General features: G+C 45.4%; 2 protein-coding genes across 7 annotated transcripts in view; both read right to left on the bottom strand.

The window, feature by feature from the left end:
* CLIP4 (CAP-Gly domain containing linker protein family member 4) overlaps positions 1-14660 on the bottom strand; it is a 97975-nt gene that overhangs the window by 79915 nt on the left and 3400 nt on the right. For all 4 annotated transcript variants that reach the window (XM_061475378.1, XM_061475377.1, XM_061475374.1 and 1 more), the window contains exon 2: positions 13195-13447. The gene's annotated coding sequence lies outside the window, so the exon portion shown is untranslated. The remainder of the gene's footprint in view (positions 1-13194; positions 13448-14660) is intronic.
* Positions 1-14660, bottom strand: part of TOGARAM2 (TOG array regulator of axonemal microtubules 2) — a 38111-nt gene that overhangs the window by 15022 nt on the left and 8429 nt on the right. The window lies entirely within an intron of this gene.

Below are 14660 nucleotides of genomic sequence, written 5' to 3' on the forward strand. Positions count from 1 at the left end.
TAGAGAACAAGGACAAGGTGTCCCAGATACACAAGCACATCCCACCTCCAATCCTCAAAGAGGACCCACCCGCAAACTGGGCAAGACCTCCATGCAACAGCAGGGAGACAGCCCAGTTTGGGATTGGCCAGAGCACCTCTAACACCTTCTGATGTCCCAGGGCACTGTACACACACGTGTTTAGCAATCCAAGTCATTCAGGACCATGTGGTCCTAAGCTAAGGCCACTTGGTTCCCCACATTGCTAATCTATTTAACTGCATATTGGCTAATTGCAGGCTTTAAATCTCTGCCAAGCAGGGCATGTCAATGTCTGCTTGCTCTGGCTGCTTGAAGAGTCTGCAGCCACACAAAGCCACACCTCATCTGGGGAGGCAGAGAAACCAACTGCTAGTGCCTGCTCTCTTGTGCCAGTCGTATATCATCTACTATACCATGATAGAGCTGTTATTAGGTAATGGGAGGGAAACAAAATCAAAGCAATGATCATTACCTCAGGACACCCTTTGCAAATGCAAAATCTGGGGGCAGATAAACACAGGAGGGCAGAAAAAAAAAAAGGCAGAGACCCCTGGTCCTTACAAAGGCTCCTCAAAAGCAGGGTCAGCAGGCCAGTTTGTTAGCACAGTGTATGCAAATACACCTCTCATATACCTGAGGGTTACATATGATTCAAAAGCCCAAAGCTTTTTTTGCCCCAAGTCTACCAGAATCTAGTGCAAATAATTTAAACACATTAACCCAGTTGATATGCAGATAGACTCCACAACTCGTTAGAGTTGTAAAGTAGGTATGCTTTTATTCAGCTCTGAGGCGCATGGGGATTGCTCCTCCAAAAGCATGAGCCCCCTTCCTTTGCCACTCAGTTCGTTTATATTACACATAATGATTACCTAAACATGGGATTGCTTCATGCCTAATACATATGCAAAACCTATTCCTTTCTATGAGTTTTCTGGCATTCGTCCCATTGGTGCGCCTGCGCAGTGCCTCCTGGTGGGGGTTGTTAGGGGGTGGTGAGGATGAAGGCCTGTAGTTCCTCTTCATCACCACGAGTAACCTCTTGCTTTCACACAGACTCAATAGGGTTTCAGCTCCTGTCCAAACCTCAGGTTCGGTACAAGCCGGTTTTATGTATCTTAAAGCAGAAACTTTCAAGTTTGCAAATTTTGTTACTCTGGCTATCTTTTGTTCCTTTTCTTTCTAAAGATACTATTTAAACAAGAATGTCTTAAATGTTAAGCTATGACTCTTATCTACTACAATTCTGCCTAGCAGCTGCAACTCTTAAAATTCTGCTTCACCTTTCTAGTAACTTTGACTCCTACGGTTCTGCCTCACCAAGCACAGCGACTGCTTAAGCAAGCAGGCACAGTGTTAACCCTTTATTTCCCAGTATCACAGTTGCTATGGTTTGTACTGAATACCCAGTCTCCTGAATGTCAACATGGGTATCTGTCTCAGTGGCAGACATGGTGCCCTTCTAAAGGGGTGGTGCACCTCTAAAGGGGTGGGCAAAGTTCATTAGCTCCACCAGTACTGCACCATGGACCACTGTTACAGAGCAACATGCAGTGCTAACTGCAGCCCTGCTTACCAGCTTTGCTGCCTTGAAGTGCAACTGCAGGGATTACAAGCCCTGATGACTTGCTTTTAAGTGCTTCACCAAGCTACTGTACAGTGAGGCAGCTGTGCAACATCCACACTGCACAAAAAATAAAAGTTTCTCACACCATCACATTAAAGCCAAGGCAAGAAGCTTAAACTGAGCCCCAGCAATGCAGAAATCAGTCCTCAGACTTTAAAATCCCTCTGCTCCTACAGAAAGAGGAGTTGCACTTCTCCCACAAGCCCCATTTTTTCCCCTTAATACTGTCCATCTGCTGAGCAGAAAATCTGTCAGCACAGTTTGGGCTGCAGGGCTGAGGCTTCAGGACTGCATTTCTGACTTGAAGGGCTCAGGAAGATTACACACAGAGAACACAGCCTCAAAATATGTAAAGCAGGTATGTTCATGGTAATGGAGACAGACCACCATGGAGAGGAAGGACCAAGGGGCAGGGTAGGCATGCTTGGAAGCCTGTGTTTTCCCACATTTTCCCACGTGGCAACCACCAAACCATGTTTAGGATGTTGGACCTGCTAAGCCTTCTCAGTACCCACCATAGCACAGCACAGGTCGACAATCGCTGGCCCTGACTGTGCTGTGGGAAAAGTGACACACAGAAGCAGAGCTGTTTCTTTACTTTAAGACTTACAAATAGCTGGAAAAGATCTTGCTTCATTCTTTTCTGAAAGGGAAAAATGTGTGATCATTTGCAGGGATAAATGGATGGAAATGGATGGAAGAGTGTTAGGAGATTAAAAGATATGTTCAGGCTGCTGAACATGCATGTAATGAAGGTGATGGAGGCTTGAACTGGTGATAGAGAAGGGAGGAATTAGGCCTGCAACTTGTTTTACCTGCCGTGAACTTCAAAGAGGTCCTGGAAAATACTTTCAGCTTCCATCAGTCCCTGATAAGAGCTTGGCAAAGCACATTCCATGAGCCGGAGGATACCCAGACTTACAGGCAGATAATAGCCTGTCTCAGGCACACGGCGATGTAACAGCTTCCTCCTCACTCTCCTGTACTAGAGGGTGTCCTGACAAAAACAGAGACAAGATGCAGTGAGGAAGGATCCCATTTCCTTGTTAACAGCTTTCCATTCAAATCCTCAATGCTCCAGAAATGAGCTGTCTGAGCACTATAGAAAAGAAAAATAGGCATAGGCTGGCGGATTTTTCTTAAATAAAATAAAAATTAAACGACAAAATCTGTGTTAACAGACCACAATAAATTCATGGAGAATGCTGCAGTGGTAGATGGATATATTTCATTTTTCACCTTCACTATTTTAAAGAAACCCCTGTGCTTACAGTGGAGAAAAGATTTTGTACAGCTACCTTAAATTTGTGTGAAAGGGACAGTGGGTTTTGGGTTTTGGGCTGGTTTGTTCTGTTTATGTAGCTGTTCTTGAAATAGAATTGTATAGAATGCAATTTACTTCCTTTTCTTCTTCATTGAACCTACTTGGGTGGGGGGGGGGGGGGTAATAGCAGGAATTAGATAGAGGACTGAGTCTGACCCTGCTGAAATAGAACAGCCACTGTGCCCAGCCTGTGGATGTTTTGAGATAGAGCTCCTCTTCCGAATCACATTATCCCTGTCAGTCTTGGGTAGAAAATGATTTCCAGTCACCAGCCCACAGCAGACAATAATAACAAATAAAAAATAGCCAAGCTGCTGCTTACAGTAGATGCCAGAAATGAAGCATGGGGGAATTCTGAGGGCACAGCACATTGGTGGGAGAACAGAGGAGGAACAGCATTGCCCCTGCCCGCTGCAAGGTGGTGGCAGCACAGTGGGAACAGCTCATTTAGCAGACAGCTCTTTCTCTTCAATCTGGTAGCTGTGTGCTGAGCCTTTTGTCTGAAGTGGAGTTTGCTCATGAAAAGAGGCAAACAACGAGTGTATTGACATGCCATAAATCCTGTGTTGGCAGAGCTCAAAGCAATTTGAGCATCCATACAAACTCAGGCCTTGTGACTGCACCTAGAGACAGGCAAGTAATCAAAACAACATACCTAGAAGAGACCATGCAAGTGCAAAAAAAGGGGAGAATTTAGGGGCAGGGAGAAAACCTACATGTGGAACCAGTGCTGGGTAGAGTTGACTGCTAAGCACTCACTGAGCAAGCCACTCCTCAAGGCCTGCAAAGTATATCCCACAGATCCTCACCAAAAGCATGGGTCAGCAGCAAAATGGGGTGCTGTGTTTTGTAGTGTAATTATGCCTTCTCATATCCTCTCTGTGCTCCAGCTGCAACAGTATGTTCTTCTCCATGTCTTCTTGACTGTCTTGCCCAGCTATACTGCAAGCTTGCCCAGGCTGGAGATCCTTTCTGCAGTGTTCTCCTCAGAACAAGGGAAATTCAGCAGCATGCACTTTGCTTCCACCATGCATTTTTGTGTAAGAAACTCCAGACATTCAGGCACAGGTAGGAAAGCATTTTAGTAAACTACCCAAGTAGGGTGATCCCTTTTTTGCAGATGGGGACACAGAGATACAGAAGTTGGAAACACAAGCTTTCAGCCTTGACAGTCACTAGTTTCCCATCACTCAGTCCTAAAATAATTTGGATACCACTGTGATAGCTTCAGCTGCTAAGGAAACAAATCTCTTTCCATACACTTTACTCACACGCTGTGTCATTCAGTTCCTCATCTGAGTGAGAGCGATTATGTTGGCAGTTCACCATTATCTTAAAGAAAAGCAGGACTTCACCATCTTTCTTGAACGTAAAAGTCCATCATCTAGCTAACAACATTTTCCAGGACTCTAGAGAGGCTTTTTACAAGACATGCTGCCTCTCAAGAAATAAGAAGGGCTACAAGGTGAGCTTCCCAAAGGAAACAGCTTTGTGCTCTGCCCTGTGGTGTCAAGTGCTGCTATGTATCAATGTGGATATTTCATAACGTCAAATTTGATGATTTTTGACCACTTACTGAAAGACAGTAGAGGTTTGCATTGTTTGTACCTAGGAGTAGTAATATAAGCGTCCAAACTAATAAGTGTCCTTGAAACCTGGATCTAAGGGCAAGCTTAATATGGTGACAGGCTCTGCTGGAGGCTCAGGCAGGGTCATTTTTCTCTCTACAGTTGTCAAAGATCTTTGGGTCTGTGGAGCAAACACTGACCATAAAGTTGCAATAAACCCTAGGATTGATGGATGCTGGCTGCTAATGTTTTTTGTTTGGGGGTTTGTTTGGGGGTTTTTTGTTTAAAACCATTGGAGCCACAGAAAACCATGAGATGACAGTTTAGGTCTTATCTCATTCTCATCAGTACTAATAGCAAACCTGAAATTGATTTTAAATGTCAAGGAAAAACCTTCAGCAGACTAAGAGATGGAATAAAGCTTCTTTATGTAGCCTGTTGTCTGTGCATTTTTTTTAAAGATGCAATAAAAGCAATAAAAGCTTTCACTGGAAATAGAGTCTTCAATAAAAATACACATTCTCTCCAAATGCATACTTTGGTTGTGATCTTTTCCACAGAACGGGTAAAACGTTCAAACTAATCTTCAGCTAAGCAGCAGCTGATCTGTTTGGAAACATTTGACAAAGGCGTGCAAACATCTGAAACAAAAAAGGCTCTATTGTTATGTCAAATGCTTGCCTTGTTAAGTTTCCACTAAATATATATATATTAGCTAATATGCCTAGCGCTTTTGTAACAAGTTTTAAGTTCTAGCAATTTCTCAGGGAAGCTACAGCTTCCAAGAGTAAGTTCTCAGGCAATTTTCTTCCTAAAGCAAAGGAATGGCCCACTGGGATCTCACTGGTCCCACTGGCTCCCAAAGGAGCCCTAAGGAGAGCCCCAGAGGAGCTGTGGAAGGCAAGCAGTGCACAGAAGACTTGCACACACTCTTGTAACTGTGACTGGCACAGCATTCAGCAACAGAGCTTTGCCTGGGATAGACTGGAATATGCCACCAGTTCAGCCAGCAACGGAGTGCACACAGAGGCTGGCTGCAGAGCCCTGAAGCCTGTTGCACTGGGCATTTAAGGCAACATTTTAGGACTGGCACGCCAGCTGGCAGAGAATGAAGATTTGCTGTTTCTGCCCATCTGCTTATTCAGCCTTTTCACCAATAAATTAGGCTTGGTTCTCCTGGGAGGTGCTTTTTGAAACCATGGGAACTAGAAGTACACTTAAAAAACAAAACAAAACATTGATGAAAGCCAAGATTCTGCACATACTAACAAAGCTTCATGCACCAGAGAAACACACTGCACGTTAATTTGGACACACAGACCATGCTTACTTAGCTCCCTTTTCTACAAATGTCTTCTCACAAGGACTGGATTGGCATCCTTTATGGTCCCTGAGTGCACTTAAGTTCAGCATATTTCCAAAAGTGCTATCACTGCTTTACTTAAAAAGTGATAATCAAATTCTCTCCTCTTCTCTCTCATTCCAAAACTTTAAGAACATTACAACAGCCTTCCCCACAAAGAAGACAACTGATGCGGCACAAGGCAAGGAACCAATACTCACGTTCAAAGGAGCACACGCTGAGGCTTGACTGATGGATTACAAAGGCCTGGGGACAGATCCAGCCACTGCACAGAGGTGGAGTACTACAGCATTTCTGTCTTAGCTGCATTTTCCCCACCATTTTGCAGAGCAATCAGCAGCTCAGAGCTGAAAGATTGAAAGAAAAGCCTGCCTTGATGGTTATTCTGTCTCTTCGAATCCCCCCAAAATATATTCTCCCTTCTGAAGGTATTTTGAGTGTTTCAGTGGCAGGCCCATCAACAGAACCAATCTGACATTGGCTACCTTTCCAAAATAATCTGGATTACAGCACTATTATCAACACATCCATTTTTAAATGCTGGACTACGACTAGTCCCAGGAACACTGTTGTTTGGAAGGGCAGTTCTGAACAACATGAATAACTGAGAGCAACCCACATCTGGTGAGCAGCTCTGGAGCAGGATTTTACTTGCAGTGCTGCCCAATATACTACTCCTCATCAGCTCTCTTTGTCAGGACCAAGGGGGAAACAAAATTTTCAGGTTGAAGTCATAGAATCATAGAATAGTTAGGGTTGGAAAGGACCTTAAAATCCTCTAGTTCCAGCCCCTAACCTGCCATGGGCAGGGACACTTCACACGAAACCATGCCACCCAAGCCTTCATCCAACCTGGCCTTGAACACTGCCAGGGATGGAGCATTCACAACCTCTCTGGGCAAACCATTCCAGTGCCTCACCACCCTTACAGTAAAGTATTTCTTCCTTATATCCAATCTAAACTTCCCCTGTTTAAGTTTTAACCCGTTACCCCTTCTCCTGCCACTACAGTCCCTAATGAATAGTCCATCTCCAGCATCCCTATAGCCCCCATTCAGACACTGGAAGGCTGCTATGAGGTCTCCATGCAGCCTTCTCTTCTCCAGGCTGAACAGCCCCAACTTTCTCAGCCTGTCTTCATATGGGAGGTGCTCCAGTCCTATGATAATCCTTGTGGCCCTCCTCTGCCCTTGGTCCAACAATTCCATGTCCTTTTTATGTTGAGGACACCAGAACTGCACACAATACTCCAAGTGAGGTCTAACGAGAGCAGAGTAGAGGGGCAGGATCACCTCCCTCGACCTGCTGGTCACGCTCCTTTTGATGCAGCCCAGGATACGGTTGGCTTTGTGGGCTGTGAGCGCACACTGAAGCCGGCTCATGTTCATTTTCTCATCGACCAACACCCCCAAGTCCTTCTCTGCAGGGCTACTCTCAATCTCTTCTTTGCCCAGCCTGTAGCTGTGCCTGGGTGCAGGACCTTGGATTTGTCATAGTTAAACTTCATGAGGTTGGCATAAGCCCACCTCACAAGCATGTCAAGGTCCCTCTGGATGGCATTCCTTCCCTCCAGCATTATCAACCGAATCACACAGCTTGGTGTCATCAGCAAACTTGCTGAGGGTGCACTCAATCCCACTGTCCATGTCACTGACAAAGATGTTGAACAAGACTGGTCCCAACACCCATCCCTGAGGGACACCACTCATTACTGGTCTCCAGCCGGGAATGAGCCATTGACCACAACTCTTTGCATGCAGACATCCAGCCAGTTCTTTATCCACCGAGTGGTCCATCCATCAAATTGATGTCTCTCCAATTTAGAGACAAGGATGTCATGTGGGACAGTGTCGAATGTTTTGCACAGGTCCAGGTAGATGACATCAACTGCTCTACCCCTGTCCATCAGTTCCGCAGCCCCATCATTGAAGGCCACCAAACTGGTCAGGCAGGATTTCCCCTTAGTGAAGCCATGCTGGCTGTCACCAAGCACCTTGTTGATTTTCATGTGCCTTAGCATGCCTTCCAGCAGAATCTGCTCCAAGATTTTGCCAGGCACAGAGGTGAGACTTACTGGTCTGTAATTCCCCGGGTCATCGATTTTCCCCTTCTTCAAAATGGGGGTTATATTCCCCTTTTTCCAGTCATGGGGAACTTCACCTGACTGCCATGAGTTTTCAAATATGATGGACAGCGGCTTCGCAACTTCATTCACCAGCTCCTTCAGGACCTGCGGATGGATTTCATCAGCTCCCATGGGCTCGTGTACATTGAGGTTTTTAAGATGGTCTTGAACCAGATCCTCTCCTACAGTGGGCCTAGGGTCTTCATTCTCACAGTCCCTGCATCTGCCTTCCAAGACTTGGGTGGTGTGGTCAAAGCCTTTGCCAGTGAAGACTGAGGCAAAGAAGTCTGTATTTAAGATGGATGAATTCAATGCACTTGAATTTAAAAGCAAAAACAAAACAAAACAAACTGATGCAACTGGGGATTGTTTTCTGAGTACCTAAAGAAGATTAAATGAAAATATTGCAGTCAGTTTAAAAACAAACAATTCCAAATGAAAAGTCAGCAGTTCTTAGAATACTAAAATGCTTCATCCTCTCCCCAATAAAAACACTCAAAAACCTTCAAAATTTCTCTTCAGTTTTTTCCTTATCATTCTCTTCACTCTCTCCCTTTTTTGTGCATCAAGTCTGCTCAAAATTCATTTTTTCTTCTGAAATTGTAGTATTTCCAAGTTGAATTGAAATCAACATTCAAACTTCAAGCTCCCAGAAAAGCAAAATATTCAGAGATCACTTCTGAGATAAGAGCAACCTTGAATCAGATACACATCTCCTGAAACACAATCAGACTAAAAGGAGATCACCCACGCGGAGCAGTGACAACCATGGTTCTAACTCATGATGTGGAGATAAGGGTGGCCTTACCCGGAACCCAGAAGGAAGATGTTAATCCATCAGCCCACCAGCATGTGTGGTTTCCCACTTGGAAAAATTTTGGAAGCACCAAGAAGGACACAGATTCCACCTAGTGCTGTTCCACTCTGGCCTTAGTCGCATAGATATAAAATGCTAATAGTCCGCATTTTTCCAGGTTCAGCACATCATGCAGCAGGCTGGCTTATGATCACTCCACTAGGTGCCTTTGGAAGATCCAGGGATGTGCAGCCGAGCAGACGGCTGCAGTTCTTCTGTGTGCAGTTTCTAGCAGTGATCAGCGTGGCATTAATCCACATTAGAAAAAAAGTAATCTAGAAGAAGCAAAGATTGGCAAAGCAAAGGAACTGTCGCTTGGAAACTCCTTTTGCTTTAAGGTATAGTCACTTAGTCTGCACCATCCACCAGAGTTCATGTTTTTCTAGGACAGCCTTCCCTTCATCCTATTAGTTTCCTTCACTAAATGCACCTCTTTTCCAAATCTTTAATTGTATCTACAAACTCTATTTCAGCTGTGCACCTTGCTTTGAGGAGCCCAAACACATAGTAAAGCTTCCAAGCCTGTGGCTCTCTGGGAGGACCCAAGCTTCTTCCAACCTACAAGTGCTGGAAGCTGAAACAGTGGACACAAATCCCTGTGTTCCTACATTCCCCGAGGTCACACCACGAGATCTTTCACATTACAGAAATCACAGCACAACTCCAGCAAAAGCTTCACTGTCAACCCCCTTCCCAGAAACTCAGGCTTAGCTGAGGGCAAAAAACCCTTGTTTGATCTGATTATAGGAACTTCCAACTTCAGTCAGCTAACAGAGCCATCAGTTCCTGTACCAGGCAGTCTGTGTGATATTGTTTCTACCTGACTCACCTGTACACCACCTCTTCAGGAAGTGTCTCAAGTGGTCTCTCCTGGTTCAGACTGGGAAAATTTTTAATACTTTCCTTGATGTGGATATGAAAAAGATTCTGTTCATGCAGTTTCCCACAGCAACTGCTGCCATGGCCCTCCACTGGGCCAACAGCTGAATATAAAGAATGAGTTTACCATGTGTGAGAGGGCGGGACAAATGCACTAGCCCGCTCCTTCTGAAGCATGCCCCCAGGTACCAAAACACTGTCGACTGTTTTATTTCAGGGACTTTGGGGAGTCACCAAAATAACCAACAGACAACTACTCTCCAGTGCTGATGGAAGCAGAGTCCTCCCATTCACAGATGCAGACATTAAGGGGGTCCTAATCTTTGGTGTGCAGTAACCAATAAGGGAAGAACCTAGAGACAGTGCCCTACTCTCCAAGGCCCCTTGGAGCTTAAAGGAAATGCTTTTTTCTCAAGGACAAAATGCGCCATTAATTCCTTAAGTTATTCCTAAATAACTTTGAGTGCTCATTACTGAGCCAGGGTATTTGGAATAACCTAGTTAACCCCATCTCCATGATTAGAAGAGCTTGGATAGGCTCCAGGTTTGACCGTGACTTCAATTCCCCTCCTAGATAACATGAGATTCACTCACACAAACCTTATTTATCTCTCATACCTTCTTGCTGAGCAATTCTTTATCTCGCTGCCAAAACAGAAACTGAGCTGAAGGTGCTTGGACATAATTTTCCCAGGGCAGAGGCCCAGGCTCTCTTCTAAGCAGGATTCTCTTCATGGTCTTGATTGTGCAAGGGGTCAGTATCAGGTGGATTGGGAGAAAATGTCCAAAAAGAGACTGGTTTAGGGAGCACCTTATTACCAAGCAGCTCCCTGGCACGCAAAAAATGCTAATACAGTACCAAGCCCTCGTCTGATAACAAGACAGCATAAACTACAACTTGGCTATCAAGCTATATGCCTTCTCTGTAATTTTCATGTGCAGTTTTCATACATCTGTGTGCCGACATTCCCACTCATCAGAATTTTCTAAGAGCTATTTGTGCATTCTAAATCTTTCCTTCTTTTCTCCCCTTCCACATCTTTCTCCTCTGTCTCCTGTCTCCAACAGCATGTTTTGCTTTTGTTAGCTGCTTCTTGAGGTCACTGAGACAGATATTTTGGGACAGAGATGTCATTAACAAGACTAATTTAAAGGGTAAACCTAAAAAAGCATTGGAGATTGGGGGTTCTGTCTTCTGGGGGGGGGTTAAACCAATAAAATCACTTCCCATAGCATGTAGGAAGGCCAATAGAAAAACATCCGCACTCCAAGTTCTCGCACAGCAGAAACTTTAACAGACAGAAGTGCACATTCCACACTAACAGCTCTTATTCCCCTACCAAACTTCTGAGAATCGGATGAAAAACTAAAATATTTAGTGAGAGGCAAGAAGAATCTCTTGCACCAAGCCCTGGTCTAGTACTAAGTCCCTTTGCAAGTAGGACTATAAAAGAGGCAAGAATGGGAGCCATAGCGTTTTACGGCACGGCGCATTTAGCAGCAATGGGATTATGCCATCCACAACGGCACAGCTCACAGGTTGCTCTTCCCGGCTAACGGAAGGAATTTTTATGGAGCTGTTGTGACACCCTCTGGACAACTGTGGTATTGCTTCTCAACACATTCAAATGTATTTACTTCTATTGATTGATTGATGGCTTGGCTTCTCGAGTGAAGATTTGGGAAGGGCTTTAACCACGCTTACTACAGGCACGATGACCAAGGGCATGTGGGATAGGCAAATCTGACTGGAAAAGAGGGTGCTTAGGCAATCAGGAAGTGTCCGACCAGGACTGTCAATTCCTGAAGCAATCTCGAGCTACCCATGCGCTGGTCCGCCCGCATGCAAGGTTGGATCTGCAGCTTCCCATGCACCTTGTCACGTACCGTTTCGACCCACGCCTGTCCATACAGACAAGTGAGAGCCTTGTCCATACAGCCTGCGCAGTGGATTTTTTAGGTGAGGCGCAGCTTGCGCAGAACTGGCCCCACCCTTTCCACCTGAGGTTTAACTCCCACAGCTTAGCTAGCTAGGACAGAGACAGCAAAGTCCACAGGTCATAGGTTTTGGAAGAGTGTCCTTCTCTTTTATGGAAGACCTTACAAGGCTAGACGAGCTCCATCTGCCCGGGTTTGAAAATAGGAGTTTTCCTTCTCCTATGAGGAAGGCCTGTCTTCGCTTACGAAGATTTGGGAAGAGCTTTACCCACTCATTCTGAACAAGACTGTCATCTCCTGGGTCAATCACAAGCAACCGATGATGCAATAGCACAACATCAAGCGTCTAGGCGGGATTCTTAGAGGCGGGCTTATTTACTTCTATAACCTGGAAATAAGGCCACCACCATGTGAAAAACTAGCACAAAGAGACAGCAAGGACCAAATTTCTATCAAGGACCAAAAGACTCCACTCAGATAAGCATGTCCTGATTGAAATGACTTGTCCCAAGTGACTGTCTCTTCCTCTCTCCATTTTTGTGGAAAACCCTCTAGAGAAGTTCTGTTCAGCCTAATGCAGAAGTGGATATTTTTTATCACACATGATTTGTGGGACAAGGAAACAATCTCTGGCACAGCTCGTTTCTGCATGGCCTTGAACACTGCCAAAGATGGTGCATTCACCACTTCTTTGGGCAACCTGTTCCAGCGCCTCAACATCCTCACAGTGAAGAACCTCTTCCTTACCTGAACTTTCCCTGTTTCAGTTTTAACCCATTACCTTATGTCCTATCGCTACAGTCTCTAATGAATAGTCCATCCCCAGCATCCCTATAGCCCCCATTCAGATACTGGAAGGCTGCTATGAGGTCTCCATGCAGCCTTCTCTTCTCCAGGCTGAAGAGCCCAAATTTTCACAGCCTGTCTTCATACGAGAGGTGCTCCATCCCTCTGATCGCCCTCGTGGCCTCCTCTTGACTTGCTCCAACAGCTCTGTGACATTCTTATGTTGAAGACACTGGAACTGCACACAGTACTCCAAGTGAGGTCTCATGAGAGCAGAGGAGAAGGGCAGGATCACCTCCTTCGACCTGCTGGTTACGCTCCTTTTGATGCAGCCCGAGACACGGTTGGTTTCTGGGCTGTGAGCACACACTGAAGCTGGTTCATGTTCAGTTTCTCATTGACCGACACCCCCAAGTCCTTTCTCTGCAGGGCTGCTCTGAATCACTTCTCTGCCCAACCTGTAGCTGTGCCTGGGATTGCCCTGATGCAGGTGTAGGATCTTGTACTTTCCTTTGCTGAACTTCATCAGGTTTCATTTGGCCTACCTCTCAAGCGTGTCAAGGTTCCCCAGGATGACCCTTCTTCCCTCCAGCATGTCAACTGAACCGCATAGGTTGGTGTTATTGGCAGCCTTGCTGAGGGCGCACTCTATCCCACTATGCACGGCACATACAAAGATGTTGAAAAGGATCGATCCCAACAGCGACTCCTGAGGGACACCGCTTGTTACTAGTCTCCAGCTGGACACAGAGCCGTTGATGGCAACCCTCTGCACGGTCTTCCACTTTCCCCTTCTTGAAAATGGGGTTTATATTTGCCTTTTTCCAGTCATCAGGAACTCGACATGACTGCCATGATTTTTCAAATACGATGGTTAATGGCTTGGTAACTCCATCTGCCAGCTCCTCAGGACCCGCAGATGGATTTCAGTTCATTCTCCAGTCACTGCATGTCTCTTCTCTGACTTGATTAGCGTGGTCAGGTCAAACAAAGGGAGGCGCTTCTCAAACAGAACTTAATTAAATCATGGAACTCAGTGTGACAAGATACTGTGGCGGACAAAAGTGGACATAAATCCAAAAGGCAAAGAGATGGTTGCAGAGTGGATGGGTTCGTTGTGGCCATGAAACAAGACAGCCTTTCTGAAGTCCATGGCACACAATTGAAATTACTTGTTCCAAGTGAGTGTCTCTTCCTCTCTCTCCATTTGTGTGGAAAACCCTCCAGAGAAGTTTCTTCAGCCTAATGCAGAAGTGGGCATTTTTTATCACACCAGACTTGTGGGGCAAGGAAACAGTCTCCTGGCAGGAGAAGGAAGAGAAGATCTGTCCCTGTCTTCCTCCTCTTTCCAAATAGAGGAACCCCAAAAAAGGGTGAGAAGAGGAAAGGGATGAGGGTGGAAACAAAGAGGGCAGAGTTGTGTCTGCACAAGACAAGATAAAGTTGACAGGAGCAACCTAGCCCTGTCTTTCTTTCCCCAGCCCAAACAATTTTCCTTCTACAGAGTAAGTGCCAAGCTTTCAGGGGCTGCATTTTCTTTATTTCAACCCGAATGACAGGAGGACACAGACGAAGCAACAGTAAATTCTCTCATCATCCCATGAACAGCCCCAAGAGGCACCTGCCAGAGAACTACATCTGGATGGAAATGATTTGCCCTGAAGCCTGGAGTTGAATTAAATTATTCTGTCCCAAACAACCAGCACGCAGTGAGTTAACTTTAATGGCACAGGCTGGGGAAGGGAGCTAACAGGAAAGGAGCAATCAAGGTGCCCCACATACCTGGACACTGACATCGGTGATGAACCAGGGGTTTTGCAGTGATCTCAGAGGAGCTGCACTCCCTCCAGTCATGAGTGAAAGTCCTCAGCTGTCAGGAGCCTGTAAAGCTTCATGAACTCTTTCAGTTTCTTTCTTTCTTTCAGTTTCTTTCTTCCACAGCCTGAACTGACAGGTGATGCACTCTCTCACACGGTAAGTTGGGCACACCAGAGCCAGACCTCAAACTGCGAAACAGAAACAAGATAAGACCTTTTCGTGTTAATATCTGCAGTTAATTGCGAGGAAAACATCTCAAGGACACTTCCTAATGATGTGATTTCGGCTACATCCTGATCTGAATCTGAAAAGCAAATTGGCTCTCACGGCTATCATTACAGGAAATAATCTGCAA

The sequence above is a fragment of the Pezoporus flaviventris genome, unplaced genomic scaffold (genome assembly GCF_033815535.1).
Source record: "Pezoporus flaviventris isolate CSIRO_AGI_PZ_B2104156 unplaced genomic scaffold, CSIRO_AGI_Pfla_v1 ptg000083l, whole genome shotgun sequence".
NCBI classification, from domain to species: Eukaryota; Metazoa; Chordata; class Aves; order Psittaciformes; family Psittacidae; genus Pezoporus; species Pezoporus flaviventris.